The sequence below is a fragment of the Camelus dromedarius genome, chromosome 21 (assembly GCF_036321535.1).
Source record: "Camelus dromedarius isolate mCamDro1 chromosome 21, mCamDro1.pat, whole genome shotgun sequence".
Lineage (NCBI taxonomy): Eukaryota > Metazoa > Chordata > Mammalia > Artiodactyla > Camelidae > Camelus > Camelus dromedarius.
The window spans coordinates 13617557-13640668 of record NC_087456.1 but is presented as its reverse complement, the minus strand read 5'-3'; the positions used below and the strand labels follow the sequence as shown (position 1 = coordinate 13640668).

General features: G+C 42.5%; 1 long non-coding RNA gene and 1 other non-coding gene across 3 annotated transcripts in view; one reads left to right on the top strand and one right to left on the bottom strand.

Moving 5' to 3' along the window:
- The window catches only part of LOC116148669 (uncharacterized), an 84509-nt gene that overhangs the window by 6226 nt on the left and 55171 nt on the right, over positions 1-23112 (top strand). For both annotated transcript variants that reach the window (XR_010377141.1, XR_010377142.1), the window contains exon 2: positions 658-767. This is a non-coding gene — a long non-coding RNA (uncharacterized LOC116148669). The remainder of the gene's footprint in view (positions 1-657; positions 768-23112) is intronic.
- On the bottom strand, positions 22510-22571 carry LOC116148738 (U7 small nuclear RNA). Its single transcript, XR_004132302.2, has one exon. It is a non-coding gene; the product is annotated as a U7 small nuclear RNA (small nuclear RNA).

Here is a 23112-nt window from a genome sequence, read left to right as displayed (position 1 = left end):
AAGGCAGCTAAGAGGCAAGACTGGTGACAGGGATAGCTGGATGGTTTGATGTGGAGCCGCTGGTCCCAAGACTAGTCATCAAAAATAATCAAGGGAGCTTTTCGAAAATTAAGATTTCTGGGCCCACTCCAGCTAGGCAGTCAGCGGGAGGACCTAGCAATCTGGGGGTCCAGTTGCTGACTCTGTGGCCATGGTGTGCCACTTTATCTGAGGCTCTGTTCTTTTTATCTGTTAAGTGGGGATAATTGTAGAGAGTTTTACAAAAGTAATACTGTTCAGCACATGATTGGTTGGAACCTATTTTGTCTACACATGTGTACTTGACACACTTGCACGGGCCTGTGCTACCTCTTTACAGACCCCCATCCCCCCCAAAATGGTGAAGCTAACTGGATTGCCATATGTATGTGTATGTACATTTTAGCTTATGCATAGTTGCTACTTTGGACACTTTATATGCTCACCTCTCACTTTTGAGGCCATAAGAATGGAACTGGTGCATGTTTGGAAACTAGGCCCTGTACTCTTGGACTTAAAACTTCCATCAGGCCCACTGGCAGACAGGAGGCATTTACCAATCTGAAATCTGCTTTTTTCTTTCTTTCTTTCTTTCTTTTTTTTTTTTTTTTTTGTCCTTTCACCTTCCCTGCTTTATAGATGGCAAACCTTTCCTACAGAAGCCGCCCATCTGACCAACAAAACCACAGGACAAAAAGTTCTATTCAAGGAGGGAACAATAAGAAGGCAAAAAAGGTCAACATTCCTAGGTAAAACAAAAGCAAATGTGTATCATCTATTCTATGTTTTTACATGTCTGAATGAACAACTCCCCCAAATCTATGTCGTATAAAATACAACCCTTCGTAAAATTATGTGCGACCCATTGTATAGGCACATATCCCAAAGAGCCCAAAGACAGCTGTGAGAAGGGGAAGAAAGATAGGCAGGAAGGGGCCATTACTGGCTGTGACTCTGCAGCAGTGTGAGGGGGAAGAAAGCCCAGAGGAATGGAATGGGTGGAACCAGCAGAGAACAGATCAAGAAGGCTGATTGTGGAGGGCTGATTAAACTTCCCAAGGATGGGGTTCTGGTATCCTCAGAAGGCTTGAGATAAGAAATGACTGTGTTCCTGGGGAGGGGTAAGAAAGAGATTTCCAGCTTGGGGCATCCATGGGCCCAGCCCCTAGTGAACCCCAGGGCTGGGAGTGGGCACTCCCTACTCTCTTGAGTGAGGGAAAATCGGAGCATCAGCCCTGGACGCCTGTCCTCGCGGCGTTTGTGGATTTCTTTGGGCAGGTGTGGAAGATTGCTACTTTAAGGGCTACTGGGGGTGGGAGCGGTGGACAGTCTGGGACCGTAGGGGACAGTACAAAGGCCCTCAAGACAACCACGGAGAAACACATATCTGGGGCCAAGCTGTAGGGTGACAGGTATCAACTTCTGGTTTCTTACTCCCAAGCACCCTCGTGGTGGAAGGAGTATTTTGAGGGGCAGAGGCTGACAGGAAGAGTTTGAGGGGACAGGTCAGGTAGGGAGAGCGAGTAGATGGGGGTGGGAAAGGAGCGTGTATGTGGGCGCTTGGTAGGGATGAGGTGGGGTGAGTGGGTGTCCTGCGGTAGGTGAGTCTGGGAGTGGGGGTAGATTGCTGGAGGGGGCCGAGGGAGTGGAGTTAAGAGGAGGCGAGGCTGGGAGCGCGAAGGCGGGAGCCGGTGACTGGGGGGTGTGGGGGTTGCAGGATGGTGGTGTGGCGGTGGGCGAGGAGGCTCCCACGGGGCGCGCGGGATGTGAAGTATGGTTTGAGGGACGGAGTGGCGGGAGGGCGGGAGAGAAGGCGAGGCTGGAGGCTCCATGTGGCCCTTGCTCCAGCCCCGGCGAAGGGCGCAGCGTCCGGGCATCCTCCCGCCTCGCCAGCCTGGCCACGGCTCTGGAAGGCGCCTGCACGCTCGCTGAGCCGGGTTGGCGGGAAGGCCTTGGCCCTCCCCTCGCGGCCGCCGCTCGCCGGGGCAGGCAGCCCGCGTCCCCCGTGAGGGGCGCTGTGAGGGGGGTCGCGAGCCCAATGGGCAGGTTCTCGTAGCGCCCCTCCCCCACCCCGCCCGCTTCCGACCGCGGGGTCCCCACAACGCCCCGCACGGGCGGCCGGGCAGCCAGGTTCCTCCTTCCTCCCTGCCCCACCTCCTCTTCATCCCCACCCTAGGCCCTGGGTGGCTCCCTCACTCCCCCAGGTCCCCCGAGGCCGCGTCCTTGTCCCTCCCGGAGAAGGCGAGTTCACCCCTTTGTCTCTGTACTAATCCCCCGGGGTGGTGCCTGGGGGGAGGGGTGCCTGGGGCAGGAGGGGGTCCTGAACCCAAAGTGGACGCAAAGAAGATGGAATAATTCAGTTCAACAGATAATTACTGTTTGCAAAACACTGCTGAGCGTGGCAGTTGGTGACCCTGTTGAGAGGGGAGCGGACCGGACAATTTTGGTTCTTACTCAACAAGGATGGACAGTTTGATCTGTGTTCGATTTAGTCAGGTTTCTGAAGCCTCAGTTGGGAGCCTTTGTCTGAAGGAATCTGGGTGAGGGGCGAAAGTGCCAACACCTCCTTCTCTGGATATTCCAAAGTGGTCTTTCTGTAAGACTATGGGAGGGAGGGGAGTAGGCATAGTGATAAGCAATGATAGCTAATTCTAGCATCTACTGAGTACTTCCTCCTTCAGAACTGTGCCAGATGCTCTGTACTCGGCACGTCCATTTTCTTCATTCTAAAATGCCATAGATTATAACACACACCATCCATTTAAAGATGCCCTTTGGGAGAAAAGGAAAACACAGTGACCTGAAATGCACCATCGATTTTAAGATAATATTGATTGCAGGAACACAATAAAATATGAGAAAAAGTGAATCTTCTAAGTGAAGGAATAAAGCACATTAAGTGTAGTTCTCCCAGTAGCCCTGCTAAGAATTATCCCCACTGTATTGTACAGATGAGTAAACTGAGACTGGGGAAGTTTTCACGACGAGGTGCTCAAGGCCACAAAGCCAGTAAGTAGCTGTCAGAATCAGAACCCAGGTTTGCCTGCCTTTAGAGCCAGAACAGCTCCTCCTAAGGGCAGACAACCTCTGCAGGGATTGGGTTTTGTCAGCTTCTTCCCTAGTCCTGGTTCTCCCTTGACCTTTTTACCATCAACATCCCCTCCAAGCTATGGAGATTTCCAGGTGGAGAAAGTAATTCATTGGGGGAGAGGGGGAGGTACAAAATAGTCAAATTACATTTTTCAGATTCAAATAAAGTCTTTAAAGGGTAAAAACCATGCATGCCAGGTTTTGCTGTGCAGGGCAGGAAGTCGAATTGAAGGATCCCTGTATTGTTGAAAATAGAATTGTAAAAAATAAAAGGGGTGGGGGGAGAAAGTGAACGAAACTAATCCTATTAAACGTGGTAGCATGTTTTTGTGGCACGCAGGGAGAGATTAAGCACAGGAAAGGGGATAAGTACTGCTTCAGTTTCACTAAACTAATGTGACAACTTGTCATTGGAAATCTTTGCAGCTTGTTAGTAGATGACTCGCTGATTCAGAAGTGTTTTCTCTCATTCCCTTTGTGTCTCCCATGAGTTTTGTTGCTTTTTTCAATTTTCTTTCTTTTCCTGTTTCTTTCTTGCTCATGCTGCTCTATTTTGCTTTTTAATCCTTCATGTCTCCTTCAAGTCAAAACATTTAGCTAGCTCTAATCAAGATTTGGTTTTGAAGATGCCCCTTGACCTTGTCTTGCCCAGAGAAGCCCCAAAGGGGACTCCTCTCCATCCTCAACCCTAGGTCTGTCCTGTGGCTTGAAAAATCGAACTTCTGGGGAAAGCCTCTCATTTCAGATTTCACTTTTTGGCAGCCATTCTCCTTTCCCCTTTCTCCTTTTCTTTTCAAGTTTTTGCTTTATCTTTTTATTCTCTCTCTTTTGCTTTTCTTTTCCAGACCTCTTTTTTTCCCCCTCACTTGTCCCTTTTTCCTCTTCTGTTTTCCTCTCTAATCTCTTTCTTCTCTCTTGCTTTCCTCCCATCTTTGCTTTCATCTTTTCCCTAGAATTTCTTTTTCCTCTTTAGTGTCCTCCAATAGCCCTCTTTTTCTTTCTTTCCTTCAGATAAGACAGTGAAATTCATAGAAAAAAGCTATGAATTCCTCATGGTGGTTTCCACATTGAATTAGTTCCCAGTGAAGGGGGCAGTGTCCGTGGGGAGGGGGCCCAGGGCTGAGCACAGCCGTGCAGGAACAAAAGGCTGATGTAAATCAAGAGGAAGAAAGAACTTTAGTCTTGGGCACTGTCTTTCCAAAGCAGGTGTCCAGCTTGTTTGGAAGTGCGGCTCCCCATCCCTCTCTCCTCTGCCTTGGCATCACTCTGTCTCACTTTCCCCCTCCCTCCCCCGCTCCAACTTTCCCCACTGGCTTACCACCAGAGGCGAGATGTTGAGTCAATGGAAAAACAACATTCGCCAACATTAAAGGGAGACTGTTTAGAAAAGGAAGGCCCTGCTGAGGTGCAGAGGAAGCCTGTAGATTAACACGGGCCACCTCTTATCTGGGGCAGCTGGGCCCAAGCCGCCTGTGCTGATTCCCCGGCTTTGCCAAGAGGCCTTCGACTGATGCTGACCCACGAGCATCACCAGCATTTCTAGAGACAAAAAAGTCATTGCTTTTCTTCCAGGGACTTAATGGGAGAACCTGGCCCAAAAGCAAAGTTTCACAAAAGGCAGCACTCTCCTGGGCCTCTGTCTCTAGAGATGCCTCACCATGAACTTGGCCCTGCTCATCTCCAGTCCTCTGAGGACTCCCAGGCACCATCAGGACCTGCCATTCTGACCTGAGCATGAATTACAGGAAAGGACAAGCTAAAGTGACCCAAAGGAGAAGAAGAAAAAGGCATGTGGGTAGGTTCACCCTGGCTCTAAATTGCTTACCGTTAAGTCTTGAGCCAGCTTTGATAGAAAGATAAGGTAAATCTCTAATCAGTCAATAATTAACCGAAGCTCCATTAATGGTCCAGTCAACCAAATCCTGCTGACACCTTCAGAACCCTGCTGGAGTGGGAGGGTTAGGTGGGACCTTTTGATAGAAGGTCTGTTTAGCCTGCCATCCAGTCTACTCGTGGATCACCGTAGAAGGGGTAAAGTTATTCCTGTATCTGCCAGTGAAATCTTTTATTAGGCTAACTCCTTTGGATAACTTCTGGAAATTTCACTTTTGGAAATTTCAGAGTGTGTGTGTGTGTGTGTGTGTGTGTGTTCAAAAGAGCTTGGGGATCTATTCAGTTCCTGGTCAGTTTGAATCAAACCCCAGATGTCTTCTCATTATTCTTCCTAGAGGACCATATTTTCTCTCTCCTGCCTTGCTCATCTTAGTTTGTAGTTTATTCTCAGTGTCTATAGATATTTCTGTTCCTTGTTTCTCCTTGATAGCTACCGTCCAATCTGTGATAAAAGCTGAAACAGGTTTTAAGTGATAAGCAACCACACATCCTTACCAAAGCATGCAGGTAATTTTTCAATTTTAAAGAAGTAGGATTTTAATAAAGATTTGATTTTAATACTTCTCGTGGATCAAGTTCTTTTTAATTCCTACAGAAGCAAGTTTTTACGAAGATGGGTTAGGTCTTACTTTTTTTTTTTTTTAATTTAAATGTTTTGGTTTTTTGTTATTGTCTTACTTTGTCGTTGTTCTGTACAGCATTTAGTATGTTACCCTGTGCTTGTAGTTAAACTATTAGGTGAGAAAAATCAGTATAAGTGTAGTTTGAATTCTTCATAAAGTCATGTTGTAGGGCACGGCTGTATGTCAATCAATGAACTTTGTTCCTCATTTTATCTGTTCAAGCCTCTTGAAAAATGTGTTCTTTTAGACATGGGGGAAATAGGGCATGAGAGCGTAGCTTGTTATGAATCCATCTCCATCACGGGAAAAAAAACCCCAACAAAAATGGCATGTTTGGCTACTGGGGTATTAGCAGTGTTATTCTTGCATATAGAAGATGGTTCACCCAGCTACGTTTCTGCTGGTTCCACAGCTCAGCCTCTGCAATCACCAACACATTATTCTCCTCTCCTTGTAGAACTCAGTAGCCTGGGTGCTCAATTCATCTTTGGCTGCTTGGGGAAATTGCCAATGGGTGGAAGTTCCACCAGTGATCTGTGGCTCCCTTTTCAACAAACATTAATTGAGTGACATTTGTTTTCTTCCCCCAAATCATCCATCTGTTCTTTCTTATGCAACTTCTGAGTTTCAAAAGGGTAGAAGGCAAGCTTGCTTTCTGGCACACATTTAGCTTAAGAAGACAATCTATGAATTAGGCAATGTAATCTACTGTAGCCTTGTAAATAAATCTGAAAGATTCAACATCCTGAAGCAACATGTTAAATATAAAACCAATTAAATCCAGACTTATTTTCCCTTTGCCTATTAAAACTTCCAGCTTTCATGAAGGCAGTCAATGAACAGCTAGATCCAATGTTGCTATAAACATTTAGGGGTACAAGTGAGAAACAGTGAGAAGTTTAGAAAAAATTAGTCATTATTCAATTTGTAAGGAAACAACTCTAGGATCCAGTTTTCTTAGTTTTTGTGCTAATTTTTGATTGTTTTAAAACATCAAACAGCATCTTACAAATGACAGTGCTGTTAAGTAAAGCAAAAGACATACATCAAGTTATCTGTGTGGTGGTCCTGTTGCTTGGATATTAAAATGAGATTTTTTAAAATGGAACTGGCATCTGTTTTCAACAGGTTGAAAGACATTAGTAAATTACACTAATAATTTTTGAGTATCATACTAATGATGATAGGGGAATATAGACCTTGACATTGGCATGTTTAGTTACCTTCACTACGAAGGAAAAAAAAAGGTTGTTTACCCCTTGAGAATTTCTTAAGGAAAAGAAAAATCAATCTCCATCAATGAGCAATATTTTTCTCTCCAAGGGATATTGACTTGAACATTGACTTCACAATGGGTGAGTTGTTTCCCTCAGACCCCTTATTATGAACTGTTAGGTGACACGTCTTTTATGAGACAATAAACATGTTGTTTCTGGTAGGGTAATCTCATCAGGGAGATTCCAGCTTCTGAGTTCTGGTTGGTTTGGAGTATTTCAGCTTTTGTACGTCCGGGTTAAATATTTCTATGGTATATAAATCGTCCCAAGCTAGAAAAGCATCGTCTCTCATCTTCCTGCCTTTTTAAACGTGGTAGAGCTTTGTCGATGCTTGTGAGGGGGAATCAGGTGGTAGTGAGTAATTCCCTTTTCTGCCTGCTCCACAGCTGGACGTCCTGTCAGTTTGAGCGTGGACCCAAGGCTTGTGTGTGGTCATATGAATGTCTTCCTGACTCCCTTTTCTCCCTTCATGTAACGGTATACTACCTCTAATTTAAAAATGAACCAGATTTTTCAATTTACCACAGAAACCAGTATTGTGGCAGGTGGGGAGGGGGGAAAGGGTGGGGAGTGTAGAATTCTTGTTAATGTGAGTGATCGTGCTTCCATTTATCTGTTAGAATTTGTGTAGACTGTGTTTTCTTAATGAGTTTCTTAAGAGGGCTTATTTATCTGTCCATTTATTCTTCAGTAAATATTAATTTACACTCCCGTTATTTGGAGCCAGACACTGTGTTCAACTTTGGTGGACACAAGATAAATGAGACCCCCCCCCCCACCGCATGCCCCTGCTGAGGCATTCCCAGTGCGGTTGGGGAGACACTGGGTAGGACAGTTATGAACATATGCTGACACGAAGTACTTGAGGAGCCCTGAGGCTTCTCTTCATGGCAGTTTGGAGTGTCAAGGAGGCCTTCAGGGAGGAGGTGAGCATAAACAAGTAAAGAATCTGACCAGGGCCTTAGGAGAGGAATGGAAGTGAGTTCACGTCGCTGGTGCACGGTGAGAGAAATCTTAAGGGAGTGGCTGCACCTCTCTGAGCCTTAGTTTCATTGTCTGCAAACTGGGGATAATAATAATATCCACCTTTTGAGATTATTGTGAGGATTAAATGAGAACACGTGAAAAGACCTCAACACTGTGTCTGGCACAAAGTAGACACACAATAAATGATTGCTAGAAAGGTATGAAGAATGACGTTTTAGCACACTCTTTAACATTAATCTGACAGATACTTAATTGGGTACATACTATGTGTCACATCTTAGTGCTTGGTCCTGGGCAGGAGACCAGTAGTTTGTCAGGAGGCACCATGAGAGTGGAGTGAGGGATAGTAATTTGGGCAAAGCCTGAAAGAGGCACTTTGCATCTGTGCTGGGGACACTGGAGGTGGCCTCTTCCTGCTGGAATTCAGAGCACTAGTGGAGGCCTGGCAGACCAGGAGGGGCTTTCGGTGACAGTGATGGCCTCAAAACAGGAAGGAGACAGCAGGCACGTTCATCTGGGGTTTCTCAGTTCCCTTTAAGTTTTCCAGGAATGCACATCGCCTTTCTGTAGCTTGGCTGCATTCTCTTCAGGGACCAAGACTCCCATCCTTTTGCTGTTACCACCCTCCCCATGCTGCTTGTTGGGATGTGGTGCCTCCGCTGTATACCCTGTAAATAAGGCTGGGTCTTCGTGCTTTGCTCTTCTCCACCTGCTGAAAAGGTCCAGCTATTTCCTAAGCCCAGTTGATTTCAGAATGCTCCCACTAAAATGCTTGCTTTTGTGCTCATCAGAGAGATTAACGACTTGGAGATCAAGTCACTGCCCAAAACTCTTCCTATTACTCTTAGGATAAAGCCCCAAATTCTGAATGTGTCCTACAGGACTTTGCATAATCTGGCTCCTGCCCACGGCTCCTGCCTCTCCTCTTGAAACTCTTCCTACATGTCCATGTCACTGGCCTTTTCCGTGTTATTTCAACACCATGGTCACCTTTTTAGGCGTTGTTGCTTCTCTTTGAAAGCCCCCCACCTCCAGCTCCTTCTCCAGACAAACCCCGCCTCTTTATGAGGGTGAGATTTAAAAGTCCTTTGCTCAGGAAAGGCCTCCCTCATTTCCTAGGTTAGAAACTCTAGTGATACATGCTCCCAACAAGTGTGGTTTTCTTTCATTCTACTTATCATAACTGAAAGGAAGTTATTTGATCATAAGCCTTATTTGTCCAATATTCCTTGAGCCCTTCTTGTGGCGTAGACGTTGGGGATCCCACACAGTAAGACAGCAAAGTGCCTGCCCAAGAGGCTTGTATTTTAATATGTGAGACAATGAACAAGAAACAGATACAGAGATGATACAATGTCAGGTAGTGATACATACTCTGGAAAAAAGTTAAGCTGGGTAACGGGTCAGAGAAGGCGGAAGATAAGCTGCAGATGATAAGAAAGAAGGGCTTGTGGCTGTCCTGTTCAGGGTAGAACTCCCCACACCCAACATGGTGCCCGACATCTGCAGAGTCCCTGACGAACATTGGCTCAGTGACAATCATAGTGGCTCAAGTGGACCCAAGGAGGGAAGGGAAGTGAAGAAGTCTCTCTGTTGTGTAGTTACGCTCGTTTCTCCCCAGGGTCCCTGACTGCGTCTGGGACAATGCAGTCTGTGTGTTCACCTCATATCCAATACGAAGTTGCATCAAACCTGATTCCCTCCCTGTACAGATTGATTATAGTCACACCTTTGGTGCGGTAGCTTTGCTTTACTTTCTTCTTAATTGCCGTAGGCAAAATGGCAACTGGTTGGTGAATGAAATATTTATGCTTTGAAGAATTGGTGTTCTAATCAGTTTCTATTTATACTGATGATCAACTCTTTCTCAGTGAGGAGGAGGAGGAGGATTTTTGTGTGTTTGTGATCTTTGCGCTTCTCAATGACTAATGAAGTCAATCTGGGCCTGGCAGATTTTTGCCACGACTTGGACAGACGCAGCACTCATGATGCTGTGTTACTTCTCAGCTTGCTGGTTCCCTGGTTCCCGTGGCGATGATCTCATTGTTGGCATTTCATTTGTCAAAGTACTAAATCGGCCCCATTTTGCATCGTGCCTCTCTGTGGCTCAGACTGGAGGCACTTTTCTTTCAACCTAGGTGGACTTTTTAAAGAATATTCTAAAGAGGAAACATCTTCTGTCAGCCTTGTGTTGTTTCCATTTTGATGGGATAAGGGGAGAGGGAAATTGGGCTGCTCATCCCTCATGACCTTCTTTCATTTGAATGAAAGAACTTTTGCGGGTCAATGTGAATTAAGATCCAGATAAATTAGGTCCATTCTCTAGAGTTGGTTAAAAAAGAGATTGAACAGCATGGAGGAAATGAGCAACAGGAATGGTTCCTTTCCTTGTCACTGGACCCTAGTGCACCTTTTCCTTTGTGCCATCACCTGGCTCCACTCCTAGATCTTTTTGCCTGCCCCAGGGGCCTCTTCTGGGTCTGCACGTCTGTAGGCGTCCATTGCTTTGTTTGTACCACTCTTTGCATGACCAGATCCCCAGCTCCCCAACAGAAAAATCACATATTTTATATCTAGCATTAACCAGCTTTCTCAGTCACCCCAGGCACTAATAATGAGGGCTTCAAACAGTCGCTGCTCATGGGACTGGTTAAGAAAAAGGTTGAAGGACAATAGAGTTTTTCTCCATTTTCACCCTGTTTGCTTCAGTCTTACCAATTTGTAATTATATTTCTTTATCTTTCCCCTTATTGACTGTTTTCCTTCCCGTAAAGGTTGGAAACCACATCTGCCTTGTTGGCCGAGGTATGCCCAGCGCTGGCCAGAGGACGCATGCTTTGTGAATCTCTGTGGAGTACAGGAGGGACTGTGGAGGGCAAGGAACTTATTCAGGGTAGATTTTCACTCCCCCTGAAGAAACGAAATGAAAGCAAACTTTGGTGGTTTTTGTTTAACTGTGAGCAAATTCGTATGGATGGAGAAATTCATCAATTTTTGTCTCTGGGATAGACTTATGAGACGAAGACCCAGAATTCTTGGTCCTATCCTTTTTATGGCATTAAAAAAAAAAAAAGTGAATTACACCAACCAGATTTTTTTCTTTGTTTCAAAGAAAGCTCAGCTGAACACGAGATTCCTCACCCAGTGCAACAATCAAAAACTCAGAAAACCTCAGCTGCCTCAGATGATGTCACAAAACCCTTAAGAATGCTCACTGCTGAGTTGGGCACAGGTCCAGCAAACACAATTCTTTCTGCCAGTTATTCAGGGTCTTTGACAGATTAGGTGGTCTTTTTTATTCTTCTTCTTCTTCTTTTTTTTTTTTTTTCTATCCTCTTAAAAGGCAGTTCAGTGTACCTCTAAGCAAGACATTAGCTCTGGCTGCCCCAAATAACATTTTAATTGAAGTCTCAGTCCAAACAAATGCCTGGCCTCTTTATTAACCCCAACAGTGTAATTTTTCAACCTAAGACTGATTCAGGGGGAAACTGTCTCACTTAAACTGCCATGCAACGGAACATGGCAGTTTTCCTCAATCAGTCTCTTTTCTGACCTTAATTTGAACCTTAATCTCTTTTAACCATGTTCTCTTTATTAGCTGCTCATAGCCGTGGCACAATACTAATTTTCCTGTTTTTAGACTATCAGTTTACAGAGGTATTTCTCTCCCCTTTCTGCCCCCAAATGCATCCAAACTTTTGTGGACCTTTTTGGGAAAGGGAAGATAATACTTAACCTTTTTTAAGGTTTAGTAATCTACATAACTGTTTTGCAAAATGTTCTGTGGAATTTTAGACTGTGTATTTTTGAGATATGTTAAAGTTGAGGTACAAAAAATTATATACTTAATTGTCAGAAAAACCTAAAAAGTATTTTAAATGGTTACAAAATATTTTTCATCAGTAGACAGGCCCACACTCATAAAATAATGTGGAAACTAAGGCTGTTATCTTAATAATCTAGGCAAAAACAATATATTTTTATTAGAAACCTCTGATCTTTGGGGGGAGATCTGAAATATCCAGACAATTGCTTCAATTCCTTCCTTTTTTTTTTTAATGCTTAAATATAATCAATGAGTAAGGACAGAGAAAATTATTTTTTCTTAATTATACCTTCCCATTTTTTGACATTGGTAAAATGATCCAAATTAAAAAGAAAAAAAAAAAACCTACCCTTTTTAATAACAATGAAAAAAAACGATGTTTCTCTATTTGGAGTCTACCTTAATATAGCAGAACTATGTAGGTAGAAAAACAGTGCTTACGATCATGTGCTCAATTAGATTTATTATAGGTTTTTGTACTTTTTGGCATTAGCCTGAAAGCATATTGGTTATTATTCTTTCTAACCTAATTGAAGGCTTTGTATCTAGTTACCCCTCTGTTCTCTACTTAATACAATAGTTTGTTGATTGCAAAAATTACATTTCTGTGACTTTAAAGTCCTAGAACTAGGACTGTCATTGAAAGCAGGAGATTCAGTCTGGTGTCTGGAGGGCAGGGACCGTGTGCCCTCTGGGTGTGAGGAGGTAGGCAGCTGGGAACAATGGCCTGTCCCCTGCGGTGCAGTGGCAAGAGCAGCGTGTTGGCACGATAAACCCTGCCTTCATTTCACTGGCTCAGACAATTAGTGGGATTGAATCAGAGTTCTCTCGGATCATGGTTTATTATACATTATTAAATTCCATTATTCAAGAAGTTGCTGCTACGATTATCAAACTTCTCAACATCTCCCACAAAGTCCCCATGTCCATTCCCTGTGTATTTTCTTTTACGTTTATCTTCTGCTTCTCTGATAGACAAGGTTTCTTTTTTCTTTTTCTTTCCCCTCGGTGCTTATTTAAAGAGCTAAGAGCTAATTTGAAAATACATCTTTGAAAGGGCAACAAAAATGAGATGTGAAAAAAATGGATGAAGATTCTTAATTAGTCCATTATTTGACACGCACGATTTAACATGGTATGCTTAGCATTGTGCATTCCCCAAAAGAACAAGGCTTTTTTTTTTTTTTTTCATCCCAAACTTTAACTCCCTCTCATTCATTATATCCCTTCTTGTCACTTTCCATTAGCTGATCATGACATCCTTTGCTGGAAGGGCGAGCAAGCAGATTACTTCCAAACTGGTGTAAGTGACACTCAAAAGACTGGCCTAAAGGGGGTTCTGTGATAGCAACAAACTCCTCAGCCCCTGGAGTTGGAGAATGTCATTTCAATAATATATTGGAGTCCACTGTCACATCATTTCTGTAGCAACTTGGCAACATCCCAGAAGTGGCAGGAATGGGTCTTCTGCTGGAATTTATGTGTGATAGAATCTAATGTGTTTATAGTTGTTAATTATTATATATTATATAATAATAATTATTATTACTTATTGTGCCAATCCAAACCTTCTGTCTAGCATCTTGCATTTTACAGATAAGGAAACTGAGGACCAGGGAAATTAAATAAGTTCCCTGTAGCTGACAAGTGGCAGAGCCAGGATTTTAACTGAGGTCTGGCGGACTCCACACTATGCCTGTTTGCATTAGAGCAGGCCACGTGTACCACACCGACATTTAGGAAACTTCAGCATGTCTCCCTAATCTAAAGGGTAAAGAAATGATCGAAAGAACATTCATTTTAATGCAACTGAGAAATATCCCATCACCAGGTCCTTCTAAATGGGGGCAGAGAATCAGTCAGCCAGGGGTCAAACAAACATGGATAGACTGTGTGAAGAAAAGAAGCAGAGAATCTGCTGCTCTGATCAGATCAGCCGCGGAGATGTGGAGGTGTGAACTGTTCCCCAGACTGTCCTCCCTGCCCCCTGCAATCCCTCCCCTACTCCCAAAGGTTCAACCTTGGAAATTAGAGCCTCAGCCTTGGAGGGGTTGACCTGGGGAGAGCTGAATGGTTGCAGATAAAGGGTGTAGACAGCAAAGAGCTCAGATCTGAACAGTGCTAGGACTGGTCCTGGCTGCCACCAGACCCTCGCTTCAGCTTCTGGCCTGATATTGTCTCCTGCACCTGAGAAAACCAAGTTTTCTTCAATAACCAAGTTTCAGCTTCATTAAGCAAGTTTTAGCTTCTTTCCCAGTAACTCTTCAAAACATTTTGATTATAAAACAGAGACTATGGAAATTCAGAGCAAGCATTAAATCAAAGTCCCCTATTATTTTACTATTAGGGGGAAATTGACAGTCTTGTGTTACATATATCTTTCTAGTCTAGGCTATCCAGATACATGCCAAGCAGTGAAACAGGGTGGTTACAAGGATAGACTCTGAAATCAGGCTCGCATCTTTAAATCTAGACACTGCCATCAGCAGTGTAACCCAGCCTCTCTGGACCCCCGTTTTATATGTAAAGTTCCTCCCTTATAGAGTTGTTGTGACAATGAGATAATGCATGGAGGTAGCTAGCCCATGGGAATCATTTATTGCATTCTTTAAAATTTTATTTTATTTTATTTTTTGGTGGGGAGAGGTAATTAGGTTTACTTATTTATTTATTCTTAGAAGAAGTACTGGAGATTGAACCCAGGATCTCATGCATGCTAAGCATGCACTCTACCATTGAGCTATAACCTCCCCCAACTCATGGCATTTTAGCTACTACGACATATGGGTTGATCCTGTGTTCTTGTCTTACTCACTTTTTCTGACCATGTTCCAAGCCCATAGATAACTTCTCCTCGCCCATGATTCTGTCGTTTCTCAGTCCATTTGGTTTGACCAGCTTCCCCTTCCCCCCACATCAGTGATTCTTCCAGGTCTCCATTCCTGTCCATTTAACCATAACTCTTCAGTAAGCATTGCCAGCATCTTGTTTCCACTCCTGTCGGATGGACACATTTCTGCTTGGATGCCCTGCTTACCCAGCCTGGCCCCCAGGCAAAGCCTGAGCCGCCTTCCTTGTTCTCATCTGTCTTGAACTCCTTGAAGCCAGTGCAGATGGAGGCAGTATCAGGAACTTGGAATCGCAAAGACCTGCAACTTCTGGGCCTTGGGAATATCAATGCCAAACTATCTTCCAGATATATGTGTGTGTGTGTATGTATATATATATGCAATACAAGGGCAAATTTATTTGTTTAAACCATTTTAAATGTAAAAAAGAAGGTAGTTAGAAAGGATGTAAAAAATTATCATCCTTTTAAAAACCCTCTTTGTCAAATCCATCTTCTAAGAGGCCTTTGTACCACTGAGAAGGGGGAAAAATACATACATATATATATATATTTTTTTTTTTCACTTGGGAGTGTATGTGATGGGAGAGTGGATGGCCAGCAACAGGAATGGGAGAAGGGGAAATTATATTTAATGAAGCTGGGAGCTTTCACGTGGACCTTTCAGACTTAAAAAAAAATGTTGATTTTATGTGCCAAAGTCTTGAAAGGGCCTTGACGGCTCACGGCTTTGGTGTATTTTTCCAGATGGCAGATGCCATCCTGTGTTTTGCATAAACTGACTAAATTTGCTTGCTCTTTGTACTTATTTCAGAGGCAAAGCATTCTTTGCTTTCAATAGGACAGAAGAACTCCTTGGCACCGGAACCCTCTGGGTCTGGTGAGGGAGGGATGGTGAAGGGACTGTTCTGAGGGCACACAGGCGTCATCCCAAACTTCCTGCATTCACACTGGGGAAAGGGGCTGGGCCAGGGCTCTGGAGTCTTGCTCCCTACAGATATTTCTGACAATGTGAGTAAATCACAGAAAGTAAGCTGTGCTGGAGAACTTTTGAAAGTTATTTTTCTGGTTTCCCCATAGTTATCTCCATGGAGGATGAACAGATTTGTGAGGGTCTTATTGTAACTCCTCTACAGCCCACAGACTGCTAGGTGTGTGAGCCTGTAACTTACTTAAGTCCTTCCTCTGTGCTTCAGTTTCTGCAAAAAAAAATTAAGACGCTAATAAAAATCACGGTTATCTCTTAGGATTTGTAGTGAAGATGCCATGAGTTAATCCATGGAAAGGATTTAGAACAGTGCCTGACACATGGTAAGTGCTCAAGAAATGTTAGTAATTATTGTTATTATGATTAATTTCCATGGGAATTTTCCTTTTTTTCTTATTTTCTGCTGACTCACCCTGCCCTACTCCCATCATCATTATGCTAATCTTAGGGACTAGGCTAACTTTATGGAAATAGGCTAGTGATAGAGTGGTTACCCTCCAGCCTTTGCAGTCAAACAGCCAAATTTAAATTTTCAAAGTAACATTTAATCGCTCTATCTTCTCAACAAGTGACAATTTCTTTAAGCCTCAGTTTCTTCATCTGTAAAATAAGGATGATAATAAAAATACCTACCTCATAACATTTTTGAGAGACTTATTTCAGACAATGCTCGCACGATGTCTGGCAAGAATATAAAGCATGTAATGTATCATTATTTTTGCTGCTTGAAATATACTGGATAGTGCTCTTATACCCAAAAATGCCTCTGGGAGCTTGTCAAGGCTCCAGGGCTCTAGCTTTGTGTCAGCCACCCCAACAGAAAAGAGGGCAAGCATAGAAATGGAAAGATGCTGTGAGGCCATGACTTGACTGGGACTCTTTGCCAAATAATGACACAGCTTTGACACAGTATTGCTCAACACGGATTTCAATTAAAGTTGGAAAACCCACATTTCTGAGTGGGCCAGTCCCAGCTCATTACATTGGGATTATTCCAAAGGGTAGGAGCTATTGGTATGGGAACTAAAGTCTTATTCCTCTATCCTCTACCCCCTAAATAAAGCATAGAGCAGAGTAGGTTGTGAGGAAGAAATAGTTACTTGTGCTGGTTCCTCTCATGGAGGACTATAGCATTTGCACATTATGAAATGTTCAAATTTTGCGTTTTCAAAAATGTCTTATTTCTTTCTTCCCTCAAACTGAAAAATGGATAGAAGTTGCATCTGCAAGTGAGAGAAAACCCTCTAAACACTACGGTTGTGTTATTGGACAGTTGAAAACTGTCTAAATCACTTTTGCCCTAGGTCTCTATTGGTCTCTATTAATAATTGAATAAAGAGAGAAAACAAATGAACACTTGAAACTTTTGCCCCAAAGCTAGCACAGAACCTGAAAAAACTGAAGAACATGGAACAAGGAAGTGTAACAAATATCAACAATCTTGCAGACACTTTGTTTGCTCTCTTAGATTTGTTTTGACCGCTCCTTTCTACTGCCTGTGACTTCCAGCAGTAAGAAATAGATAGGATTTGAGTTGGAATAAAAAGGCATTGAGATGACTTCTTTTCTCAGTTCTGACAAGATAACAGCCCTGTCTTTTTTTCTTGATCTCATGCTTAGAAATTGCTCAGATAGTAGAAGGCTACAATTGTCATTAACAGTGAAATAAGAGAGGAAAGTAAAATCAAACAGAGGCTAAAGAGAGAAAGTGCCTGTCAAAGGAAAAAGGAAGAAAAATTAGAATAGGAGGAAGCTATGTTATTAAAGCAGGGGAAACAAATTACGTGGCAGAAAAGATAAGCAAAGAGAAGAAAAAAGAAAACTTTCTAGTATTGCAACAGAGATGGCTAGCTGACCAGTCAAGATTTATCCTCCCCTTTCCCAGTGCAGAATGGTTTCTGAAGCAATTGCTCAGCCAGAGACTACACTTCCAGCCTCTCTTGCATTGATATGGGACTATGTGACTAGCTCTTATAAGTGGAATATGAGCTGAATGGAAGAGATGGTCCCAGGACCAATTCTTTGTAACAGAAAGTCAGCAGGAGTCCTGGGCTACCTTTGTTCCAGGGAGTTGGAGAGTATGTGTGTTTTTTCTCTGTGTTCTCTCCTCCTCTTCCTCTGGGGTCTTGGAGGACCCATGTGTTCAGATAGTGTAGCCACAAGTTAGAAGCCACTCAGCCCACATCCTGAACAAGAGGTAACGTGTATTTTGTTTTACTCTTCAGAGTTTGGGGGTTGTTCCTGAAACATACCTATCCCATTCTGACTAATATCCTTGAAATATTCCCATCAGGAAGGAATGCAATGTAGGGGGTTAGAGGTGTGTAGAATCATGAGAGCTTTGGGGAATAAAGGTCAAGGGGTTTGTTACTAACTTCCAAAAAATCTCAAGTGGAAAAATCACCAGGAAGCCAAGTTGCCACTGGTGATCTCAGCTCTGCAGCACTGAGAGGGGGTGATTCTTAGGAGGATGCTCAGAAGCTGACACGTAGCCCCAGGTCTGCTCCCTACCAGTGCCCACACACCTGCTTGTAACTACTGATAGAGAAAAATGGTTTTTACTTCTACCTTCCAATGATTGCACTTCCCAATGGCAGGTTATACCACGAAATCTATTGGCGAGGGAGCCTGGGAAATGTAGTTTTTAGGCTCTCAGCCCTTGTGGTACAGAGGGGTGCTTAGAAGGACAAAGACAGTACTTACTGAGTCCCAACAAAAAATTTCTGGTACAAATGCTTCTTGTCCTTCCTATAGGAAATTCAGGTGGTCATTCCTCTGTAACCTGCTTTCTCTTGAAAACTCCATGGGGGCGGATGTTAATCAAGTCTCTAACCCTCGTGCCAGACAAAAGCAGACAATAAGTTGTTCTGAACTAATTTGGATGGAATGACAACAGAATCAGTAAAAAAATAAGAAAGTTGTCCTCATGTACTGAAGTTGAATTTCAAGGTCTCCTGGCATCGAATCTGCTAATTCTCCCTAATGACTGCCCTAGATTCTGCCCCAGCTTAAGCTATGTTCCTTCCTAGCCTGTCAGAGTGACCATGAAGAGCTACTTGCTCAACCAGTGACCTTAAGCCTGAGTTTCAGGTCCTGTCTGCATATCCAGAAGGAGGAGGATTTGACAATGGTCCGCTTTGTTTTGATCCATGGAGACTGTCAGTTACATAGTTTTTTGCTTTGAACTGCGTTATCAAGTTGGTTGTGTAGAGCTGGTCGAAGTGTGTCTATATTTTATTCATATGGTTCCAAACACGACTTTCATGCTCTGGCAGGTTGGGGTTCTTTTTGGGAAAGTGGAGTTTATGGGTTCACACTGGGGCAAGGTTTGGAGTATTGGAAGTAAAAAGGAGATAGGGTGGGTCTGGGTGTTATTAGGAAGGACCTGTTCAGCCATGAGGAAAGGATACTCAGGAGAGGGTGGGGATCCTGGTGTGATTTCATCTGAAAAGGCTAAGAGTTGAAACTCTATGGAAGATTAAAGACATCCTCTTGATACTTACTTTCCTCACCAAAAAAGGGTAAGACTATTGTGCCTATAGTAAAAATAATGGTAGAATGACTCAGGCTTACTTACAACCATCAAAGAAATGAAAGATATAGATCATGTCACTAATTAATCTTTTCATCATTATCAAGTGGTGACTGTATCCAGCTGAAGAGAGCTGTGTGCATAACAGCACAATTATGGGGGATGTGATGATGTAACAGCTGCTAGTGCCCAGCATTCAGCCTCTCTTTTCCATTCCCACCCACCCTGGTCTCTGGCTATATTTAGTTGCTTTACACAGTGTACCGAGACCAAAGTCTATTTTATACAATTAAAAGAATAGAGAGAAGAGAGTCTTCATTGGAAAAATCAGGCTTCACAATGTCTTTTTCCCTTGGTTATCCAGGTGCCTTCTTGGTTAGTATATTTTCTCCTATGTTGCACTTAGAATCATGGCTAAAACACAATTATGAGTTTACTTTGTGTAAAGGGGAATAGGGCATTTAGCAGTCATCTAGTGAATACAGTCAAGATGGTTAGTGAATCTGGAAAATTCCACTCTCAAAAAAATTACTTTCTCTACTCTGTAGCAGATTTCCTCTTGGCCTTAATTATCCGCAGAGTTGTCCAATTTTCTGATAGTCTCTACTGTTGTTGACATCACCTTAATAATCTATTTAATGGATTTTGCTGGGTTCACTCGGGAACCCTTTATTCTTAGAGGCTTCTTTTATCAATTAATTTATTTATTCCATAAACATTGAACACTGTTCCAGTTATCTATTGCTGTGTAATAAATTACCCTAAAACCTAGTGACTTAGTGCAATCATTTATTATGATCACGCATCTTTCTTGGTGTTGGTGGGCAAAAGCTGGGCAGCTCTTTCTTGGAGAACTTCATACAGTTCTGGTCAGATGGTGGTTGAGGCTAGAGCTAGATAAAGGTTCCTTCACTCTGTGCCTGTCACTGGGCTCTTCAGGGACCTCTCTCTCTCCACGAGATTAGCCGGGGCATCCTCGGAGCTTGTTGGTACTTTGGTAATCAGCCTTCTTACTTTGTGACCAGCTTTCTCCAGCACAAGTGTTCTAAAAAAATCCAAGTGGAAGTTGCAAAGCCTCTTCTGTCCTAGAGGTCAAGAAGGTTACTTCTCTCTTCTGTTTGTCACAGCAGTCACCAGCCAGCCCAGACTCCAGGAGTTGAAGAAATAGATCCCACCTCACAATAGTGGAATGGCTTGTGCCTTCAAGGAGGAAGGGAACTGATGATGGTCATCTTAATGACAAGCCACCACGGGCACCTGCTATATGACAAGCCCTATGATAGGTGCTGGGGAAGAGTGTTGTATAAACCAGGCACTGCCTCTGCCCTTGTGGAGATTAAAATCTAGCTTAATTAACTTTAGTTTGACATGATGGTTTTTTACTATCCACTGCTGAACAGTAAATCTCAATACCAAGTATATTTGGTTATGAAACTGTCCAAGAGTTATTCTGATCATTTGACCTTCTGGTCATTTTGGCCTTCCCAATAACCAAACTGAATGAAATTTGTAGTTATCTAATCTATAACTTGATAATCAATTTGATGAGCTGTCTCATCCATGTATTTTTAAAAACACAGTCTGAATAAAACTGGGAAATTCATCTGCAGCTTAACATATGGAGTTCCTGCCAGATGTGGAGGCAGAAATTAGCTTTTTAAACTCATAATAAGGACTATAAGAAAAGGTGAAAAGTCAGATTTTGCTCCTGACCAGCTTCTGTTCTTTTGAGCATTTCTGATTTCACGCAAGTGGAGCAACTTGTGACCATTACAAAGCAAGAAGGGAGCCTGGACAACACATGATAAACTAGACAGGCAGGCTCTGTCAGTTTCCCTCCTGAGAATTACCTGTTGGAGAGAAGTAATGGATTATTTGCCTCAGTTTTCTTCTCTCTTGTATCATGAAAGGAAGGTGATCTAGGTTTGTTAAGTAAAAGGAGATTTCAGGACAGGAGTGTTGACAGAAGAATCAGCGCTGTTCAGCAATTCTCAGATCATATTGTTTTTGGCATAGTTTGTGTCCATTTGGTGTAACAGCTATGAGGGGCTGGGGGAGGGGACTCATGATGACACAAGAGATACCTTGACATTTCAGAGACAAAGGTCAAAGCCTGAAAAGGTCCAAGAGCACGCAGAATTCCTGGGTACACTCGTCAACTTCCCTGCCGTGGAACTAGTATCATACTGGGCCTTCTTAGGTTATGTCTTTATGCTGTATTATCTCACAGAGCATGAAAAGACATTATAGGGGACAGTTTAAGTAAAACAGCAACAGTAATATATACTTTGCCTCAAGGACAGGACTGATTCAAACAAAAATAAATTTTGGCTTAATTGTCATATAACAAGTCTCCTGTATCAATCCATTCACTTTAACTTTGTAGCTCATTCTTCATCAATGTGCATACTTTTCTCCCACTAGGAAATCTTCTGTCCCCTGGGTGTGATTTACTAAATGAAACTTCTTTCCATTTCTCATACCAATTTATTTACCTATCTGAAATGCCTGTTTCTACCTTATCTGGAAATTCATAATAGATTTTAATTATATCCTATTCTTCCTTCGGCCAGCACATGCTGACTTGACGTGTTTTGTGTTAGGTTGTTGTTTTGTGCCTGCCGATAGATATAGCACTTTATAACTTTTCATGGGCATCTAATTTGCCCAAATAGTTGGTAAACCGGCAGGAGCTTCTGTATACACACAAATATACATATATGTACATGCATATATATATTTACATACACACATAATAATGTGTAGTATTGTATACATACACAGGAGACATCTCTCCACAGTTGGTTGACATCTTTTGTTTTTATAGTTTATAATAAAATAGACTATTGTATAATTACGTGATGAATTAGATCAATATATATTATAATGGATTATTCAGATTTTTAGAGCACCTCAACTTCATAAAGATGAAAATAATCTAGATCATTGTTCATCTTTTCCTCAGGGAAGATTCTTTTGGGGGGGGGAGGTAATTAGATTTTTATTTATTAATCTATTTAAAAATTTCTTTAATGGAGGTACTGGGGATTGAACCCAGGACTTTGTGCATGCTAAGCATGTACTCTAACCACTGAGCTATACCCTCCCCTCCATCCTCTGAGAAAATTCTTTTCATAAATCCACGACAAACGTAAGTACTTGAGCTGTGCAAGTACTTGTGACTGATTATTTGGGGCAAAAATGATTTTTTTTCCCCTAGATTTATAGAAGTCTTACTTCTCAACTTGAGGCTACCGAGCCTTTGAGTTTCTGTGTTGGCCTTGTGGGATTTATCAAGTTTTGTTTTCATTGGTTGTGAGGGAACCACAAGGATGGCTTGGAGAACTTCAGCTCCTCCCCTATAATGTTTAAATACTTCCCCCAATGCTGACTCCCTAAATGAACATACAACTTTTTTTTTTTCCATAGGGGCTTTCCAGTGTAGATCGGAAAACCTACTAGGCAAATTCTAAAAGAGCTGTAACGCTGAACCTACAATTTTAGTAAAAACTTAGGATTGGCCTCAGGAAAAATCTCCTACCATCGTATCATCTCTACTCTTCCTTCTTCTAACTAATTGGTTGTCCCCGAAAGCTTTTTATATCAAAGATTGGTGCTGCCCTTGCCTGTTCACTGATAAGGGGCATCCCGATTTGTCTGATTTCAGGGTCACCAGGAAACACTTTTCCTTTCTCCAAATATCATGAATTATTTCCATATCACTGATATTACATTAATGTGGACTGAAGCTTTCTTCTCATAATTAGTGTAAATCCTATTGGAAGAATTAATATAATGATGGGTCTTTATTCGCATAAAGTGATAATAACTGATAGCAGATCTTTTCTTGAAAACAAGTTTTGCTTAGGGCAAGGTGGTGACCGAGTGCAGGAATGGTGGGTCATCGCATTCTTAAAGCAGTGGTTTCAGAAGTAGGATATTCATACCCTATGGAGAATCCAAAATGATCCATTAAAGTACAGAAAGAAGATATTAAATCTTCTGCTTATTTCAATTTTAAATTTCATCT